At 33.1% G+C, this 18,102-nt stretch overlaps 1 protein-coding gene across 3 annotated transcripts in view; it reads left to right on the top strand.

The window, feature by feature from the left end:
• LOC140449719 (uncharacterized) overlaps positions 1-18,102 on the top strand; it is a 741,138-nt gene that overhangs the window by 606,696 nt on the left and 116,340 nt on the right. The gene's annotated exons all lie outside the window — the stretch shown is intronic.

Raw genomic sequence — 18,102 nt, 5'->3', positions numbered from 1 at the left:
GAATGCAATTAAAACGTTTTGAATGTACGTTCCACGATCAGTGGTTTCAAATGTAGGCGCAACCAACCTACACAAAACTTCATTTTTATTCGATGGGTGAATCCCACAGCCCTTCAAACCTTCTTGCATTAAGGCAATACGGGTTGATTTCAGGGCTTTAAACTACTTTTTAACTGACCTGGGAAAAAGTATTTTGGGCATTGATCATAATTTCAACCCTTCAGGTGTGCATTTCTAGTCGTCCAAAACGGCTCTTCAGGTTCTTTGAGAGGCCTGAAAACCCTACATTTAGCGGTTTAACTAAATAAGTCGAGTGAGGTGAAAAAGGTTTAAATATTAAATTGCAAGCTTGACACAACAACAAAACATGGCCATGACTTTAAGTTTATCTCCAATTAAGACCGTGGTACCTTCCTGTTTTCAAATAAATGGTAGAATGATTAATTCGAATCAGTTCTCGAAAATTTTTTGATCAAACCAGCCGATTTTTGACAGATTTTACTTCAGAGAGACCATCTTCCATCCACATGAGGTAAATATTTTGAGTCTTTTAAGTTATATAGATGGGGGCCAAATCACCTTAATGAAGTTAATGTCCTAAGAAAGTTTTTTTCAAGCTGCTAAAAAATCACAAAACTCACTTTAGAAAAACTTCTGCCAGACCGGAACCCTACAGAATAATAAGATTAACCTAACTCCGTCCTCTACTAGTGCTACATCTATGAGCTGCCCAAAAAGATCTACTAGCTCAGCGTTTCTCAACCTTTTACCAGTTGCGACCCAATTTTATATAATTATTTTCACCGCGCCCGCCCCCTCATACAATAAAAATATATGAATCCAGGACCGATTTTCAGGGGGGGTTGCTGGTACATAAACTTTTTTCGGTGGTACCGAAATTTTTTTAAGGCACTTTTCACACACTTGAGTGCCATAAAGACAATCAAACCTTATCGTTATTAAAGTATATTTATTTGTCAACTTTTTTAGCTGGTCTCTCTGGATCCGCCCTTGCACTAAACTTACAGTAAAACCTTAATTACCAAATTACCGAGAATAAGTAAATTTATTGATATGTGGCAACACCAATCCAGAACCGATCGTCTCTCTTCGCGAGAAGTTCCGAGTTCCGAGTTCTCCTCTCTCCTCCTCAGACCCAGACCTTAGTCGACCTTAGTTGAGTCAGTTTAGTCAGTCCAGTCAGTCCTTCTGCACCTGTTAAATTTATTGTGAATGTTTATGTTGTAGTTTGCGTGTATTAATTGCAGTTCACGGTATTAAAATATTCCAAGCAGTAGGTAAAAATACTTAAATTTATACAAAATCATGGATAAATTTTTAACTGGGCGTAAGCGAGCATTCGATACTAGTGAAGCATCAACAAGTGTACAGGCGAGAGTGGTTCCAAAAATAAAATCAAGAAAATATTCTTAACATTACTTAAATTTTGGGTTTACGTTTACTGAAGTAAATGAATGAAACCAAATAAACTTAAAGGGCATTTGAAAATGCTTCATAGTGAGTGCATTCTTCGAGTTAAAATTAAAATCACATGAAAAACAAAAATCGTTTTTAAAAAAAACTTTACTTTGACTGTGAATGAAAAAGCTTTACTTGCCTCTTATAAAACCTCCCATAAAATAGCTAGATGTAAAAAGCCTCACACTATTGGTGAAGAGCTTATTTTGCCAGCTGAAATTCAAATTTTAGAAACTATGTTTGGAGATAATGTTGCCAAAAAATTGGTGTCTATACCTCTATCAAATGATACTGTTGCTCGTCGAATTTGTGATATAGCTGAAGATGTACAGGATCAGCTACTCGGGAAGCTACGCCACATGCTGTTTTCGATTCAGCTTGATAAGGCAACAGATAGCAATAAAGATGCTCATTTTATTGTCTACGCTCGATTTTGTAATGGCATATCATTAGTAGAAGAACTACTTTTTTGCAAACCAATAGAAGTGAAAGCAACGTCGCTCGCATTATTTACTATATTAAACGATTATCTAAATGAAGCAAAAGTAGAGTGGAAGAATTGCGTCAGAATATGCACAGATGGTGCTCGTGCAATGTCCGGAAAATTTCATAGTCTACAAACGCTTGTGAAACAAAAGTCTCTAATGTGTATATGGACACACTGTATGATCCACAGAGAAGCTCTGGCTTCCAAAGAAATGTCTCCTGGCGAGAATATTGTGCTAACAACGGTTGTAACAGTAGTTAATTACATAAAAATGAGACCTTTGAAAACCAGAATCATTTCTGCACTTTGTAAAGACATGGGTGCATTACATTTAGCATTATTATTTTATTGTGAGGCAAGATGGTTATCACGTAGGAAATTTTTACAACGTGTTTTTGAATTAAGACATAAAATCGCTATTTTTCTAGAAGAAGAAAATAGACCGGAAGCCGAGATGTTTCGAGATAGTTTATTTTTGCTGAAATTGAGCTACTTGGTTGACATATTCGAGCAACTAAATATTTTGAACATTCAGCTTCAAGGAGCCAATACACATATATTGGATACAAGTGATAAAGTTAATGGTTTTTGTAAAAAATTGGAATTGTGGAGCAGAAATTTAAAGCAAAAAAATCTAGAAACGTTTGCAAATGTGGATGAATGTATTAAAACTTACAAGGTTGCAGAACAACACGTGGAAGTTGTTTTTGTAACCATTGAAAATCATTTAGCGATGCTGACTAAAAATTTTAAAAAATATTTTTTTGCCGACGACAAATTAATACGTAGTTACGAGTGGGCTAGGAATCCGTTCCAAATTACACCGGAAGGGCTCTTTACTGCCGAAGACGAAACCTTCATTGACTTCACGGCAAATGATGAAATCAAGAAACAGTTTAATAATAAATCCGTCTTTGAATTTTGGGCAGGAGTAAATGATGAGTTTTCTGCACTAAAAACCAGAGCGTTCCGTATACTATTGTCGTTTTCAACATCCTACCTTTGCGAAACAGGATTTTCTGCGGTGGCTGCTTTAAAGACCAAGTATAGATCGCAGCTAAATATAGAAAAAAAAAACTGAGAACGTCTATTTCTAATATTACACCCCGTTTCGATAAACTTTGCTCTACAAAACAAGCTCAAGGAAGTCACTGATTTATTATTAAACTTATTCATAATTTAGTGTTCAGTGCTCTTTATAATTATATCTTATACCTTTATCTATTACCTGTTATATTAGTGTTCATGTGTATTTTATTTTTTATTTTGTAAGAATTTTGTTTTGCTTTGATTTTAGTAAACTAGTCAATGTTGTTGATGTTTTTTTCGAATAGGCTCACGCCCCCCAATTAATAATACCGCGCCCCCCTAGGGGGGCGCGCCCCACAGGTTGAGAATCACTGTACTAGCTACAACAGAGATTGACAGGTACCACTAGAATTAAGAAATGACGTGACTGTAATATTCTCACCACCCTATACTATTTTTACCTAGGATCACGGTACTAAATACTGGGTGTCAAAAAAGTTTTCTTTCATAAATTATATAATTAGGATAACATTGGATTAAAACCGGGACGGCAATAGATTGAAATACTTGTTTTACAACTGTTTTTGCCTTGCAGTATTTATGTGTAAAATCATTAGTATAGAAGATACAGATACAAAATGTTTTAAAAAATCAAATGTTTCTGTCGAAATGGATTAAAATTAAAGTAAATTTAGAAGCATTTAATCCATTTCTGTCGAAATGGATTATATGCTTCTAAATTTCGGTTTCCTAATAGTTCTGTACTAGTTATTTCCACAGTAAAAAACATGATCTTTCATAAATCCCTAGGAACAAAAATCTAATGAAATAAGAACCAGATAAGGACTAGACTAGACAGATAATTGGTGCATCGGGCCCACTTCCTATTTAACGTAGTAGATTTCAGTTAAATAACTATGTCCTAACCTTGTCACTATAATGAGGTCGAGAGCCATCCTTCAAAATACATACTTTGTCTGATTCCTAACGGTACATCTTCCAACTAGAGAGACTTATCGTTTTGTAAAAATCATAAAATTTTCTCCATTTAAATTATTAGGAGTAAATACCATTACTTCATTGACTTCACGGCAAATGATGAAATCAAGAAACAGTTTAATAATAAATCCGTCTTTGAATTTTGGGCAGGAGTAAATGATGAGTTTTCTGCACTAAAAACCAGAGCGTTCCGTATACTATTGTCGTTTTCAACATCCTACCTTTGCGAAACAGGATTTTCTGCGGTGGCTGCTTTAAAGACCAAGTATAGATCGCAGCTAAATATAGAAAAAAAAAACTGAGAACGTCTATTTCTAATATTACACCCCGTTTCGATAAACTTTGCTCTACAAAACAAGCTCAAGGAAGTCACTGATTTATTATTAAACTTATTCATAATTTAGTGTTTAGTGCTCTTTATAATTATACCTGTTATATTAGTGTTCATGTGTATTTTATTTTTTATTTTGTAAGAATTTTGTTTTGCTTTGATTTTAGTAAACTAGTCAATGTTGTTGATGTTTTTTTCGAATAGGCTCACGCCCCCCAATTAATAATACCGCGTCCCCCAATTAATAATTACTACTAAGCCCAAACTCGTCTGTGAATTAAATATTATTTATAAAGTTTATGTCTGGTCTAGTTCTTTTAAAAGCCAATTACAAAATCCTATATTTGGGATGGTCTTGTAGAAGTAATTTTTAACACGTTCGCGACGACGTGTACCACCGGTGGTACATGCCTAACTTTTCATTCAGCCGCTTGTGGCCACCGGTGGTACACGGTACCTTTTTATTTCTTAAGTCTCTAAAACCTTGCAGTTAATAGATATGTTGTTTATATTGCGTACACACTTAAAGTATAGTATTAAATATATATGTTTGCCGCCGTTTTGCCATATCACAATTTATATGGTCACAAAGGCCAAAAAACTGCAGTAAAAATAGTTTATTAAAATTAAAACATCGTAGTACAATATAGATATTGTACAAAACTTAGGAGATAATTTAAACATTATACAAAACTAGGTGGGTTTGTAAATTTCATTAAAGCAAGGAAGGCACATAGTTGGTCTATCCTCACATGTATCGCAGTATGTACACACTCTTTTCGTTTTTTTTTTCGGGCTGCTTTTGATCCTTGTGTATCCCGAATTTTCTTATAACATGAAAAGCAGCCTCCTGTTTATCTAGCACTACCTTCATATTTTTGTAACTTATGCTTTACCAAAGATAATTTTGTTTTTTTTCACTGGAACAACATCTGGTTCACGAAGACTTTCTGTAACTTTACTTTGTAATAGTCCTTCAATATTTTTTTCGCGAATAGATAACATAGTGCATGTTTTATGATTATATTGAAAATAACCCACGTATTTACTATGCATGTCCCAAGACAAATTTCGAAAAACAATTTCTTATACCACTTAATGCTTTTTCTTAACGGGGGGCGGGTATAATATGAAGACATTTGATCAAACAAGTGCAGAACTTTCTTTGCCTTATTATATGCAATAACCTCAGGTGGTTTTAGAATGTCTTCACCTTGTCTATTTTTTTCCTGTCGGTTGGAGGTTTACTGTATGTCTAGGAACTGTAATAATCATTAATACAGGACGTTTGTCCATCCATTTGGTAACTCTTATGCCCTCATCATTTTGTTTTCTATATATTTGCCGTTTCTTCAATTTTTTTACATACAGCTTTGAGATTTTTTTTGTTAGATCTAAGAGTTCCGCAAACATATGTTTTAGACTGAAGAAGCTTTTTACATAAATTTACACTAGTATAATAATTATCAATGTATAGTGTCCTTCCTTCATACAAAAGCCCCTCAAGTAATTCCATGCAAATATTGTAGGAATGTCCAAAATCAGTCAAGTATATTGGAACCACTTTTACCTGCGTATATGTTTAGGTTACATGTATAACCTTCAACAGTAACCTAAACAGAAAAAAACCGTTACAAATGCAATAAAATACTACGACACCCACGACTTCACATTGTGTCCACCGGTGGTACACGTTTTTTCTTGAAAAATGTTCACTACAGGCGGTGTGTACCACGGGTGGTACATACAAAAAATAGCTTTTAAATAGACAAATATGGTTTTAAACATATGAAAAATATATTGGTAATAGTCAAAATAGAGATTGTTAGTTAAAATATATATAAAAAAAAATACAATCGTCTGAGAGGTAAAATCTCGGAATTCAGCGTCGTCGCGAACGTGTTAAACTTCTGTTACATCGAAGGGGTGAAGTAACTATTGTTTTACCGTTGTCCACGCTTTCATACGGCATACCAATAATTCAGTAGTTATGACCCTCATGATTGTTTCTGGGTGCTCATCAATTCGGTCTAAAATAGCATTATCATTTGAACAATTTTTTGCGCGACCAATGTTACCACGCACTGGGTTTTGAAAATGTCCAGTTTCTCTTAAATATAGATCAATTTCTAGAAACGTGCATTTGTCCGATAAATTTCTGTTTGGTTGCTTATCTGCATAACGCCTTACTGACGCCGCACCATTAACTTGACATTCACATAATTAAAAACTAAAAAAAAAGGTAGCCACAATCAATATTTTCGTAGATATTATTCTTACGTACGAAGGGTAAGAATAATATCTGCCATTTCAGAAAAACTATTATTGTTAATTTTTAATCAAATTAAGGTAATCAAAACTTTCATTCACAATAACTGTCAAACCACTGCTAAAAGAGAGAATCGCACAACAATGTACGTGCTCAAATAATAAACTTGATAGTTGTATAACTTAATATTGTATTAAAAAACGTGAAATAACTGTCAAAGTTAAAACACGCTTTTCAAAGTTCCTCACGAATTTAAAAGATTTAAACAGTGTTAAACAGAATCATTCATCGACCAGTTAACAATACGAAGCAAAGTACTTCAGTCTCAATCTGATAAGAAAACGAGTATCAAATTTTTGTTTAATATTTTAAAAGTCTAATTTAATTATGACTATAATAATATATTAAAAAAAAACAGTAAAAATCGCCAGAAATCAGGTAAGATCCGTATTTCTTCCTTTCCAATTTGGGAGTGGGTCTATTAGGTACTATCACATATAGTGTGTTGCGATCTTGGTAACCAGGACTACACACATCATGAACACTACTCGACCATCTACATCTACACAAGACAACTCCAATTCCAACCCAAAATCATGTGTCGCTGTCGCACTCTCTAAACCTCCTCCTGCCTTCGTTTTCTAAAAGGAAACAAGCTATTGTCATGCACTCCATTTCGAATACTGTTTTATTTAAATATATTAAAGCAATTGGTAAAATATTTCACCCAAAAATATTACTTTTGAATTTAGCATTTCCAATTGAATTTGCATTTTCGCACATCTACCGACATGGTTGATTAACTTATAAAAATACACCACACGTCATAATTAATTCCACCATAATCCCTATCCGCACAGATATTTCTCCGTCCAAAAGAATCCTTATTTCAAATCTATCTCCTTCCATCCCTCCTACAAGATCAGATGATCAATATGCACATATCATGAGCTTTCGTAGGGTAACATTTGTAATCCCTGACAAAGAGGACTTCGAAGAGCAGTATATCTTTCTAATTAACTATAAAAATATACCCTTTAGAATATTTTTATCCACTGACAAACTAGAGTGTTTGTCTTTGTGAGCTACAAGTCATATCGCGAAGTCTTGTCCTAAAGTCCGCACAGACTTTAGACTTGTTGCAGATAATGCCACCCCGGCTACCATTATGGATTTATTTATCCCTCGTTATACTAATTCAAAGCCCATATTAACAGTAGGACAAAAAAGAGGACATTTTACCATTGTCCTCCTGATACTCCTATTATTCTCTCTACATCCTTTATTCTTGCTGTATTAAGTTCTTTTTCTTTTTCGACAGTCTCGATGCCACCCAAACCAGCCAAATAATGTCTAAACCTAATATTCGATAGGGTTACTCGATGAAACCTAATTGTATTTCCGCTATAGAAACTATTTACATATATAATTCGGCTAATTTTACACTTAATTCAACTTAACTTATTGCTTCTCATGATAACTCTTTTGTATGTCCCATCCTACTATAAGAAGCTCGACAATAACATCTTCAACATAGATGTTATTCAAGGAGGGACTTCGCAGCTTTACACAGGTACCAAAGAAAGATTATTAAAAAACCGTATCATATAATCTTAAAAAAGGTAAAACAATAGCCTACTTTCGCTGACTTACTGAGTTTCTTCTCTCTGTATATTTTTACTTCATCTTTTGCCTTATTTTTGTATTCAAGCTAACTCAGTGGATTTGCGATGGATTTTTCCCTCGGTTGGAGAGAAGAGAATCCAACACCTAACATTACAATTTAAACCAAATATTATATCCTCATATAAAACACTTCAAAAGGTACCACTATATTACGACCAATTGCATACGAGCTAGTTCTCATCACACCTTCCACTTTCTTCTAAATTGCAGACCATAGCTGTAACTTGTTCTAATAAACTCATAATCTACAATTTATACGTTCCTCCTAATTATGCTCTCAACGAAAAAGAACTGCTAAACCTAATATTTGAACTGTCTAGCCCCTACATACTTTAATTTCCAATGCTCATAAAAATAAAATTGTCAAAACTGTTATTAACGGTTCCAGTACATGTCTGTTAAACACGGGTTCATATATGTTATTTTAATATTTCTACTGCTTTCTTCTTCAATATTGATCTAAGCTTTTACGAACCAAAATTAGCTCCTACATTTACATGACTTACATCTGATGATCTCCTCGACAGCAATCATTTCTCAATCTTTATAACTAACTCAGATACATCAAATTCTCAAATACTAACAAAAAGCTTTTGGCGCTTAAAAAATTGTAATTGTTCTAATTATATTAGCGAAACTGGCCCTTTCCTACCAAAACTCGCTCAGATAACATTGATATGGACGTCTATCCCAATTCGCAAACTTCATTTGCCTTACTGCTGAGCACACATCGGGAAATCAGTCATTTCAGTTGAACGAAGAAATGTCCCATGGTGAAACTTCTTGCGAGGATGCTGTGCAGCAGCAAAAATCTGCTCTTAAAATTTACAGCAGAAACAAATGTAAGAGAAAACCTTATTGCACTAATAAGAGTGAGAGCCAAATCTAAACACACTATTAAATTAAGTAAGAAATCTTTATGGAAGCAATATATCTCCTCCATAAATGAAAATACTAGCCGAAGCCAAATTTAAAAAAATTGGACAAATATAAAAATTTGAAAAAAATAACCTGAAAATCTCCAATTTGTTTTTAATAAAAAGGTTGTTATTGACAATCATAAGATAACCAATATTCTGACAGAAAACTTTAACAAAAAAGTTTCGCAAATCTGGACCTAACTCTATATACTCTTCTCTTTCTTCACTCTTTTCTTATTCATCCAGAGTTTCATAAAATACCAATTACTCCTTTAACCTATTCCGAACCAACATCTGCACTCAAATCCTGTAAAAACAGCTGCTTGTCCTGATGACGTTCCCTATATATTTTTAATGAAATGGTAGCCTCCATAACTATATAAACTTCTTGATATAAATAATAAAATATGGCTTTTCCACAAATTCTCGAATGAATGTCGAACGTTATTAGTATTACCAATTAAAAGAAAAGGAATTATCTGCCGCTACCCCTGATTCTTATAGGCATATATCTCTTAACTGTACCATGTGTAAAATACTTAAAAAAAATTAACAATATACGTCTTATCTGGTATTTTAACAAAAACAAAATTATTCCGAAAAAACAATCTGGCTTTCGATGACACAGAGCCACTCGCGACAATATTGTTCTTCTGCAGAGTGACATTGCCGAGTGACAAGCTATAATCGCCAAGCTAAAGCAACATAATATCACGAGAAATATATTTCATTTCATACAAATTTTTTTGTCTCAGAAGACCTTCAAAGTTTCTGTAAATGAGTCTTCTCTGTTATTTATACTCAATCGATGTACTCAAGATTCAGTACTAGGGTCTATAGTCCGACAATTTTCAATTAAAGGTGACTAATCTACAAATTAAACCAAACGGTAGCGGCAACCATGTAAAATGTCAGCAGTAAATTCTTACCGGGGTCATTTTTATTGTGTATGCTTCGCCCATGTAAATAAGTGAAAAAGTAAAATAAGTCCCATAAAATTTGCCCCCATAACAATATAAATTGGTGCGATTCACTAGTGTATAGTGAGACAAGTTCATTGAATAGTTTGAAAGATCGGTAAACTTATCAATATTTTGCTGGTCTATATATATTTACGTTCTTAGAAAGAATGGAAATGAGAGAAATATGGTATTTTAGTTTATTCGTTCCACATTTTATATGTGCATAGGCGTAGTGTGTTCTATTTCTTGTGAATATATTTATTAAATAGACTTTATTATTAACTTTAAAATAGTTTTGAGGTAAATAAAGTAAATTTGAGAAAAGTTTATTCTTTATATAGTATCAACCCATTAACGGCCGCTCAATATACAAAGGGAAATTTGACAATAAATTTATTAGATTCGATTAAAAACACATAAATTAAGACTAATTTACAACCAAAAAGATTTTTTTTTTCATCTTCAAGGAAAACAGTATAATTTTTAATAAAGGAACATATTGTATCTTCAATGTAATTTAAATTTTAAGGTGAAAATTTTCGAAACATTCGGGGTGTAGATGCATTCTACACCTTTTACATAAATAAATAGGATTACCTTTGCGCATCCTACATTCTTGCACTATCGTCTCTTTTTGTAATGTGGCAAATATTGTCGAATCTGGTTTCATCTGGTAAAGCAAATTTACATTGACGTCCATGTACTAACTTTGACACTGATGTAGCGATTTGTTCACTATTATAAATTATAAATATAAATCTATGTCAGTTCATGCTTTCTCTTATAATGTCCACTTCTTTATCCTCATCCTTTGACCAATGCATATCAGCTTGAAGCAGAGTGTGAATTAGATAATATACATATGCTAATAATTTTTTTTAAATCTATGTTATTCATTTCAAAATCGTGATGGTTATTCTGCGATGCATAATTGCTCTCAATTACTGTTTTATCAAAAAAAGTGAAAAAACTTTAATATATGACTTGCTTCCATGGTTGGCTTTTATATTGTCTAAATATCAATCAGACTGATGTTGAATGTTGAATTAATATAAACTTCATAATATATTTTTATATTTATATAAACAAATAAACACAAGGAAACTTTCAAATTAGGTTAAAAAAATATAACGTTTACAGCACAAAGCAATTCTAATAATAGAAAATGATGTGTAATGACGAGATCGTATGTTAAAATTTTAGATTGTTTAGCCTAATGAAAAAATAAGTATTTTACAAAGTTTTCTGTTTGTTGAAGTTCTGTATTAGGTACTCTCTTATAAGACTAAAATGTTACTTTAATTTGTTAGACAACTATAAGATACCTGTCAAAAGACACATGGTAATTCAATAATTATATCGGTCTCAGATTTAGTTTTTACGTAATTACTTATGTGTTTAAATAAATAAATAATTTTTTTTTGGTATGCCTCTACAAAATTGGTAAGTGGAATATGATTTCGTTGAAAAGTTATCGTTACGAGCTTCGTTAAGTGCGATGTTGCCAAGTAATCACCTTCAATTAAAAATTGTTTTAGTATACCTTGTTCAACCCCGCCGTAAGTGATCTTTGTTTTAATTTACCTTTACCTGCCAAATATGTAGGTTATGCAGATGATTTAATATTATACTGTCACGGTCATTCAGCATCCACTGGTTCTAAAATTTTGCAAGCGTCAATAAACATAATATTCAACAGGACTCACTCTCTCGGACTAACTTTATCACTACCAAAATCCAAAATTATTAAGTTTAGCAGACGGCCTCCAATGCCTCCTACACCTACATTTATTAATGATTCACCCCTTCCTGTAGTTAATCATTGTAAAATGCAGGGTCTGACAATTGACTTTCGCCGCTTCTCTTGGAAGCAGCATATTTTTTAGTTAAAAAGTTTCTGTTACAAAAGATTAAATATTCTTAACCACTGTATTATCCTCACTGGGGTGCAGATGAAAAGTCGCTCCTTAAAGTATATAAAGTACTTATTCGCTCTAAATTAGATTATGGCAGCATTGCTTATATGTCCGCGTCCAAAAGAGATCTATGATCCTTAAACTCTATCCATAATATAGCCCTTCGACTCTGTCGAATGGGGTTTTAAGAGAAAGTCCGGGGGTAAAAGTGGTAATCTTTTTTGCATGTGTTTTAAGGTTATAAAATTAATATTCTCTGCAAAATTCAGCTTGTTCGTATGATTTTTAGGGGTCAACTCTCTGACGACTGGACTAATTAATTCGCGCCAGTAAGATTTAACGCACACCTTTTTTCACTTCGAATTCTTCTGGGACTGTACCGTTGCATTTCATAGCCCAAATGGTTTGTTTAATTGTCATGTTTACCAATCTTACTATTTTTTGTGGCACTTGGAATTGTTTTAGCGTTGTTATTAATTTGTTTCTGTCTATTGCATCGTAGGCGGCTTTGTAATAAATGAAAAATACTTGTGCTGAAATGTTGTACTCATAGCAATTGATCAGGATTTGTTTTTTGTCTTATCATAAAAATTTGATCGGTTGTTGATCTTCCTTTCCAAAATCGTCCCTGGTATTCTCATAGATTCGTCTCTATATATATTTCTAATCGTTTTTTAATAAGTATGGCAACCACTTTATATATTACCTCTAATAAGGATATTCCTCTAGACTTTGCGCATTCAGTTCTATCTCCCTTTTTGTGTATAGAAATTATAATCGACTTATTCCATTCTTGAGGTATTTCTTTGCCATCCCATACTTTCAGTATTAGCTTTAGCTTGAGCGTCTAACGAAGTTGGTTTATTAAAGCCTCTGCTCCATATTTTAAGTTCTCTGCAACAATGCCGCTCTCTCCTGGGCTTTTTTGATTTTTCATATCTTGTATTATTTCTTCAATTTCTTCTCTTGTGGGCTTTGTTATTTCTTCTATTACTATTCGAGGTTTAGGAATATTATAATTTTCTTCAGTAGTTACTTCGTCATTTAGCATCTCTTCGAAATATTCTTTCCACCTTTCACATATTTGGTCTTTGTCCACTATCAGGTTTCCTTGCTTATCTTTTACATTCATCGTTCTTCCCTGATACCCAGATTTAATTTATTTTACCTCTTTGTGAAAATGTTTTATTTCATTTTTCTTATGATTTTCCTCAATACGCTTTACTTTATCATCCATATACTTTAGTTTCCGGTCCCTTAGAATTTTTTTTTACTTTTTTTTATTATTCGGCATACCTTTCTAAGTCATCTTCTTTTTGCGATCGTAAACTTTTTAACCTCAGATCTGATCTTTTTTTTTAACTTTGTTCTATATTCTTAGTCAAACCAGTTTTTTTTCTAAATCCTTTTGTTCTTGGTATGTTCTTCGACGTTGCTTCCTTTATAGTGTTTGTCATTTTCAAGAACTTTTGTTGTATGTTACTCATAGTAGTACTATCTTGTTTGGTGTAGGTTGTTGTATTCTAACCAAAAAATGATCTTAGTTTACGTCAGGCCCTCTACACGTTTTCAGATTTGTTAATAAATTGAAGAATTTCTCTTGTATTAATATGTGGTCTATTTGATTAGTTTCATTTGATCCCGGAATTTTCCACGTTCCTTTATATATATTTTTTCTCCTGAAATGCGTACTCATTATATTTATCCTGTTTTCAATTGCGAATGTTATCAATCTTTGGCCATTCTCGTTTGTATTCATAATATGTTTACTTTCATTCCCTGTTATGTTTTTATATATATCTTCTATTCCGACTTTTGCATTCTCGTCGCCTATAATAATTTTAATATCTTGTCTGGGCATTTCTTCAGACAATGATTCTAATTCTTCATAAAATTCATCTTTCACTTTTTCTCCTTTTTCTTCTGGTATATCATGTATATTTATCAGCCATATCGTGTTCTTTTTTCCTTTAATTCTAGTTACACAAATTCTGTCAAATTTTGCTACGAATCGTTTTACCTGCTCCACGTCTTCATGTACCAGAAAACCTTCAAAATTCCTATTATCGCCTCCACTTGTATAAAACGTGTATGGGCTAATCTTTTCAATGTTGTTTTCCAGTCAAGTGTATTTATTGCATTGTTATGATGTGTATTTTATATTTTTTAAGTTCTTCTATTTGGTTAATTAATGCTCCTCTTATACTTCTCGTACATTCCATGTCGGAATATTTAGATACTTATTCTTTGTTTTGCTATTTATGTTAAAACTCATTGTCCTATTCGTCACTCGCGTCCGTCAGCATAATGGGCCGTTTTTTTCTTTTTCCAGTATCATATGCCGTTTTTAGGATCCATATTTCTAGAATTTTCTCTTGTGAAAGGCCCATTAGCATTTTATGCCGTCCACAGCTAGTTTTTGTACCCTTCACGTTTTTACCTTCAGCTCTTAATTCCTGACCTTTATTTACAATTTCGTGCCTAATGTGTCTTTCCTTTTCGGTCAGGTTATCGTTGATGAAGATCTTTTCTCCAGTAAGAAATCTTGCTTTTTTCTTTCATTACCTAAATTTTTTCTCCCTAATCCTTCATTTGTACTAGACATATATTGCTTTTAAGCTTTATTGCAGATTCTATTTCGACATCTGCTTTTAAGTGCTTTTGTATAAAATCTTTTACGTTCATTTTTAAAAGTGTTTCATTTGTTGCGACTATTGGTAGACTTGTAATTATTATGTTATTTTTTTTTTCTGTTTTTTAATCTTTTCTACTTTGTTTTCAACCTGGATTAATTATTTTTTTGTTTTTTCCAATTCTTGCTTTATCTTTATATTTTCTTTTTTCAGCGCTATCATCTCTTCTCTATAGTCCTTATTTTCAGTCCTGATTTTTATCACTTCCTTTATCAACTTCTTAAACATACTCATAACGTCGTCCTCATCCTTTGAATCTTCTTCCCTTGGTTTTCTTTTGGTTGAGGTTCTGGCAGTTTTTTTTGCTCTGCAGGAAAGGTGAAGTTGACCCTCTATCTTTTCTCTTCTTGCCTTTTGACGCATTATCATCACTGTCCGTGTGTAGCATATATGTTTCTAACGACCACAGAAGTAACTACATCCGCTTCAATCGCTCAAAAATCCAGTTCCTATTAGTCTTCAGTTAGCAGTATTATTTTTAACTTTGGCAACGTCGAAAAACTAACGGACAGAGTTCCACCAGTATGACGGTTTCGAATTGTAAATAACCTTACTAACTCTTATCACTTCAAACACTAGTTTTTTCTGACAGAGAGTTTTTTTTTTAGAAATTGCTCACTGCAGTATTACGAAGCCTTTTTAAATTCACATATGTAAACAAACCGTAAATTATTTTTCGCTACTAATCGCGGTATTTGGGATTTTAGTAGGAGAAAAATAAATTTATTTTTATCTGCTTAGTACACCGTTGCCGATGATTAGAGCACAAAGTAGATTAGAATAATTTATATTCAAAGCAAAATGTTAAAACAGAAGAAAGTGAAAATACCCTAAGCATATCTTAAACAATGGACCAATTCAAATATATCCTGGCCTGCTCTAAGATTATTTGCCATTCTGTTCGGTTTCTGGCAACGTATTGGCTTCTTCTGATCTCTAGTATTTCTAAGCCGTTCTCAACTCCATCTAATCACCTAATTCGCGGTAAGCCTCTGCTTCTTCTTCCCATAGGTGTTTTTGTCGTTAGCTTTATAGTAATCTTGTTGTCAGGCATTCGTATTATGTGTCCAGCCTATCTAAGTCGTTGTGTTTTAATGAACGTTACATCTGGTTCATTAAAGAGTTAGTATAATTCGAAATTAAATCTTTTTCGGCACTGCCCATGATCGTTTATAGCTTCAAATATTTTGTGGAGGATTTTATGCTCGAATATTGCCATAAGTCTTTCATCTTTCTGCATTAGAGTTCATGTTTTCGTCCCATATGTGAGGACCGGCCTTAGTAGTGTTTTGTATATAATAGTTTTGGTTTTCTTTGGATATTTCTTGAATAGAATTGTTTTTGTCCTTAGTATGCCCTATTGGTAATGTCTATTCGTCTTTTAATTTCTTTACTTGTTTTATTTGTAGTAGTCACTAGCAAGTCAAGGTATGTGAAGTTGTCAACACGTTCAAAGATATGACAAAGATATGATTAGCTATAGGATCCTCATAACCAACATGTACTTAGCTTTGTCTTCGTTGAATGCACCTACCTGTTTCGCCACCATTTCTAATTGTAGGAAATATTACTCAACATCTCGCTTGCTACGCCCTATTATATCAATGTCATCAGCGTATGCTAAAATTTGTATCGATCTATTGTAAATGGTACCGCCGTCTCTAATTCGTGTGTTTCGGACTGCTTTTTTCAAGGCAAACTTAAATAGGAGGCAAGCCAGGGCATCCCCTCGTCTAAGTCCATCCTTTACCTCAAAAGATCAAGAATTTTCTTTCTGGATCCTTTCGCTGGTTAGAAAGTTAGACATTGTCATTCTAGTTAATCGTATAAGTTTTCCTGGTATACAAAACTCAAGCATTATTTGGTATAGTACTGTTCTCTTGACACTGTCGTATGTGGCCTTGAAGTCGACGTATAGATGATGCCTGGTATTTTACAACTATGTCAACTGTGTAGAATTGTACACTTTCGTAGAAAATATTTGCTAGTATTTTTTAAGCTGTTAAGAGGGTTAAACCTCTGTAATTGTCAGACTGATTACCTTTTTATGTAATGGGCATATCACGGCTTGAGACCATTCTTAAGGAATGGTCACATTTTGGCCAGACTAGAAGTAAAAGTTTATGCAGTGCTTGTATAAGTGAGTCGCTACCATTCTTGAAGAGCTTACTAACAAATTTCAGTCGAAGTCTAGTCGCACGAATTCAAAGACACTTATTTAACACACATGTTTTCTTATTTATATAAGCGATCAGTTCAACCTTCTTTATTTTTTATTAAATTTGTTCGGAGGAACGAAGTAGATGACGCCATGAGTAAGAGAGGCCTAAACGATGAAGAATGGAACAACAGAGGGAGATGGAAACGGTTGAGCGAGGAAAGGCAGTGAATACTGTAGAATCCCTAAATATATATATATATATATATATATATATATATATATATATATATATATATATATATATATATATATATATATATATATATATATATCTTCTTCTTCTTCTTAACATGCCATACACCAAAGTGCGTAGGCGACTATCTCATTACTAGAATTCTGTTCTTGGCGGCGTGGCACAGCTCGCCTGTATTGTGTATTCCTGTCCATTCTTTAATATTCCTTAACCAGGATAATTGTTTGCGGCCGGCTCCTCTCCTACCTTCGATCTTCCCTTGTAGGATTAACTGTGGTATTTCATATTTTGCTCCTCTCTATATGTGCCCAAGGTAACCAATCTTGCGTTTTTTAATTAATTTAAAGAGTTCTCTTTCCACGCCGGCTCTCTTAAGGATATCATCGTTTCGAACTCTATCCACCCAAGGTATGCGCATCATTCTTCTTAATGACCACATTTCAAATGCTTCAAGTTTGTTGATAGATGTTTTTTTCAAAGTCCACGTTTCCATGCCATAAAGCAAGATGGACTTGCTTATATACATACATATATATATATATATATATATATATATATATATATATATATATATATATATATATATATATATATATATATATATATATATATATATATATATATAAATTTGTTCGGCGTTTTTTGAAAAGCCACACATTTAGATACGCATTTAACAATCTAAATGCATCGACCAAATGGCCATTAGCAAAAAATTAATGGATTACATTAGGTACAATAACTGCATTACAATTTGGTTTATTAAATATTGTGATACTTATTAATGTCTTTCAAGAAATTTAGAGTATTGTTAAAGTTACAGTGTGCACCTAGAGCTTCTAGAAGTGCTCCTGGTATCTTGTTCTTACTTCGTTGTTGATTATAGAGGGGACATTCACATAGAATGTGCATTATCGTTA

This window comes from Diabrotica undecimpunctata, chromosome 9 (assembly GCF_040954645.1).
Source record: "Diabrotica undecimpunctata isolate CICGRU chromosome 9, icDiaUnde3, whole genome shotgun sequence".
NCBI classification, from domain to species: Eukaryota; Metazoa; Arthropoda; class Insecta; order Coleoptera; family Chrysomelidae; genus Diabrotica; species Diabrotica undecimpunctata.
The sequence above is the reverse complement of the archived record's forward strand: the minus strand, read 5'-3'. Positions and strand labels throughout refer to the sequence as shown.